The following is a 4,575-nucleotide window of genomic DNA, read 5'->3' on the forward strand; positions in this document are numbered from 1 at the left end:
AAGAAACCAAGATAAATGTCCATCTTGAGATGAAATAATCAAAGCACTGTTTGAATATAAGGATATTTTTGCATGGTCGTATGATGACATGCCGGGCTTGAGTACCAACTTGGTGGTCCACATATTACCAACTGATCCAACTTTCCCTCCCGTCAAGCAGAAGTTAAGGAAGCTTAAGACCGACATGAGTGTGAAGATCAAAGAAGAAGCCACAAAGCAGCTTGATGCAAAGGTCTTTCGAGTTACACAGTATCCCACGTGGTTATCTAATGTTGTACCTATGCCAAAGAAAGATGGTAAGATCAGAGTATGTGTTGATTACCGTGACATCAACAAGGCAAGTCCAAAGGATAACTTCTCGTTGCCAAATATCCACATTTTGATTGATAATGGTTCCAAGCATGAGATTGGGTCTTTTGTGGATTGCTATGCGGGATATTATCAGATCTTAATGGATGAGGAAGATGCGGAAAAGACGACATTCATTATGCTGGGGGACATATTACTATCAGGCCATGCCATTTGGTTTGAAAAACGCTGGGGCAACTTACATGAGAGCAATGACCACCATATTCCATGACATGATACACAAGGAGATTGAGGTATACGTGGATCATGTAATCATAAAGTCCAAGAAGCAGTCTGACCACGTCAGAGATTTAAGGAAGTTTTTCCAGAGGCTCCGCAGGTACAATCTTAAGCTCAACCATGCAAAGTGTGCATTTGGTGTTCCATCGGGCAAACTGTTAGGATTCATAGTCAGTCGGCGATGCGTTGAGTTGGATCCGTCAAAGATTAAGGCCATCCAAGAATTACCACCGGCAAAGAACAAGTCTGAGGTGATGAGTTTGCTAGGGAGGTCGAATTACATCAGCAGGTTCATTGCTCAACTCACGACCACTTGCGAGCCCATCTTCAAGTTGTTAAAGAAGGATGTTGCGGTCAAATGGACCGATGAGTGCCAGGAAGCATTCAATAGGATCAAAGAGTATTTGTCAAATCTGCCTGTATTGGTACCGCCGGAACCAGGGAGACCTTTGATTCTTTATTTGACAGTCCTGGATAATTCATTTGGCTGTGTGTTAGGTCAACATGACATCACTGGCATGAAAAAGCAGGCCATCTATTATCTCAGCAAGAAGTTCACATCATATGAGGTTAAGTATACCCCCTTCGAAAGGATATGTTGCACCCTGACTTGGGTGGCATAGAAGTTGAAGCATTATCTGTCATCCTACACTACTTACCTCATTTCTCGTTTAGATCCTTTAAAGTATATTTTCCAGAAGCCTATGCCCACAAGAAGACTCGCAAAGTGGCAGATCTTGCTTACAGAATTTGACATCGTATACGTGACTCGGACGGTGATGAAAGCCCAAGCTTTGGCCGAACACTTAGCCGAGAACCCGGTGGATGAAGAATATGAGCCATTGAAGACTTATTTTCCTGATGAAGAGGTAATGCATATTGAGGAGGTCGAGCGGGATGAGAAGCCAGGTTGAAAACTTTTCTTTGATGGGGCTGCTAACATGCAAGGTGTTGGAATAGGAGCTGTACTCATTTCTGAAAAAGGGCACCACTACCCTGTCACAGCTCAACTTCGTTTCTGTTGTACCAATAATATGGCCGAGTACGAAGCATGCATTATGGGTTTAAGGTTATCTGTGGACATGGGAGTCCAGGAAGTGCTCATATTGGGAGATTCAGATCTATTAGTGCACCAGATCCAAGGAGAATGGGAGACTCGAGATTTGAAGCTCATACCATATCGACAATGTCTGCAAGATCTTTGTCAGCGATTCTGATCAGTAGAGTTCAGGCATATCCCTAGGATCCATAATGAGGTTGCTGACGCCTTGGCTACTCTGGCGTCAATGTTACATCATCCAGATAAGGCTTATATCGACCCTTTGCATATTCAGGTCCGTGATCAACATGCTTACTGCAACATGGTGGAAGAAGAGCTTGATGGTGAGCCATGGTTCCATGATATCAGGGAATACGTCAGGATGGGGGTATATCCGGTACAAGCCACAGGTGATCAATAGAGAACAATTCGACGTTTGACAAGTGGATTTTTCTTAAGTGGAGGGGTTTTGTACAAAAGAACTCCGGATCTTGGGTTGTTGAGATGAATAGATGTTGGACAAGCCACGACTATCATGACCGAAGTGCATTACGGAGTCTGTGGGCCACATATGAGTGGGTATGTTCTGGCAAAGAAAATTCTTCGAGCGGGCTATTATTGGCTCACCATGGAACGAGATTGCATTAGTTTTGTGCGTAAGTGTCATCAGTGTCAGGTGCACGGGGATTTGATCCATTATCCCCCGTCTAAATTGCATACAATGTCCGCGCCTTGGCTGTTCGTTGCATGGGGCATGGATGTCATCAGACCAATTGAGCCAGCAGCATCGAATGGGCACAAGTTCATTCTGGTGGCCATCAATTATTTACTAAGTGGGTTGAGGCTATGACTTTCAAATCTGTGACCAAGAAAGCAGTGGTTGATTTTGTTTACTCAAATATCATTTGTCGGTTCGAAATTCCAAAGGTAATTATCACGGACAATGGTGCTAATCTTAACAGCCATTTGATGAAGGAAGTATGCCAGCAGTTCAAGATTATGCATCAAAATTCCACTCTGTATCATCCCAAGGCAAATGGAGCGGTTGAGGCAGCCAACAAGAACATAAAGAAGATACTTTGAAAAATGGTGCGCAAGGTTCTAGGCAATGGCATGAAAAATTGCCTTTTGCTTTACTGTGTTATCGCACTACTGTTCGCACTTCAGTAGGTGCAACTCCTTATTTGTTGGTATATGGTACTGAAGTAGTGATACCCGCGGAGGTTGAGATTCCATCCCTTCGAATTATTGCTGAAGCAGAAATTGATGATGATGAGTGGATCAAAACCCGGTTGGAGCAATTAAGTTTGATTGATGAGAAAAGACTGGCGGCAATATGTCACGGCCAGTTGTATCAATAGAAAATGGCAAGAGCATACAACAAGAAGGTGCGTCCCTGGGAATTTGAAGTGGGTCAGTTGGTATTGAAACGCATCCTTCCACATCAGACTAAAGCAAAAGGCAAGTTTTCCCAAAATTAGCAGGGGCCGTTCGTGGTAACGAGAGTGTTGTCCAATGGTGCTTTGTATCTAACAAATATAGAAGGCAAGTGTGTAGATATGGCTATCAATTCTGATGCAGTCAAAAGATATTATGTATGATTTCTTTGGTTTAAATTGTGTTGTTTGTACTTGGCGTATTTTTTGAAGATTGGAATGACGAAGGCATTTATTTCTGCTATCTAAACACTTTATCCTTTGCTCCCCCTTCGAGCCTTATTTGCTTTCCTTCATACCCCTATTTTGGAATCAGTAGCAAAGTTCAAAAACACAGATACAGAAGATAAATAAGGAGAGAAAAGAGGAAAAGAGAGGAGGAAAAGAGAAAAGAAACTGAAAGAAAAAAAAAGTAAGTAAAGCAAAAGGAAGAAAAGAAAAGAGAAGAAAGGAAAAAAAAAGAAAAAAAAAGAGAGTGAAAAGAGAGAAAAAGAAGAAAAGGAAAAAAGGAAAAAAAGAGAAGAAGAAAAAAAAGAGAGAGAGAAAAGTACGAAAACAAAGCAACTCATATGTCATGAACTACGTTCGACCTGATTCCTTCTAAGGATACGTAGGCAGCCTCACGGTTCGGTCCCATCAAAATAGAAATTCAAAAGCCCCAAGTAAAGAAACTGGGGCAGAAGTTGCAGTTTTGTAAAAGATCTAATTCCAAAAGTTGTAATTTTGAACCCATTCAAGTTGTTTTGAGCCTTTATGATATCCTTTTTTTCTAACCCTATCCAAAAGCCCACATTACGGTCCAAAGAAAGACCTTCCGATTAATCTTCGAGGGATGCCAGGTCAAGCAAGCTAGAGGTGATTCATATCAGGGGCAACACTCGGTTCTGCGCAGGGAAAATGATTAAATGAGAGAGTCTTATTGGTGAAAACCCTCACGGGCATCGTAAGGCGACGGAAAGCTGAGAGAAATCAAAATGAGAGAGTCTTATTGGTGAAAACCCTCAGGGGCACCATAAGGCGACGACGAGTTGAGAGATGAATAAATGAGAGAGGTTTGCTGGTGAAAACCCTTCAGGGCGTCGCAAGCCGAATAAGGTTGTTGATTTTGCAAATGGATTGGATTATGGGAACCCTAGGCATAAAGTGTGAAGACTGAAAGAGGACTGACTGAATGGACTAGGCTGATTAATCCGAAATGCATGTCATGATCATTGGTGCCAGCAGCCTCACTCAGATAAGTCTCTTTTCCTTTTCTCCCTCAAACAATCTTCTTGTTTTGAATCTTTTTCTTTATTCATAACTCTTGAAGTCATTGCATTTCATTTCCTTTTTGGGTCCACTTTCTCTAAGGCTTTTTCCAATGTTAGCCTTGTTAAGCAAACAAGAAGGGATTGCAAAGCTTATTACCAACTTCCAAATTGCACAAAGTGAAGTGCGACCACAGCATGCCAGAAATAGCATGATGCACAATGAAAAAATAAGGTTTGTTAGCCGAGGTTCAAGTAATCAAGT

Source organism: Nicotiana attenuata, unplaced genomic scaffold, assembly GCF_001879085.1.
Source record: "Nicotiana attenuata strain UT unplaced genomic scaffold, NIATTr2, whole genome shotgun sequence".
Lineage (NCBI taxonomy): Eukaryota > Viridiplantae > Streptophyta > Magnoliopsida > Solanales > Solanaceae > Nicotiana > Nicotiana attenuata.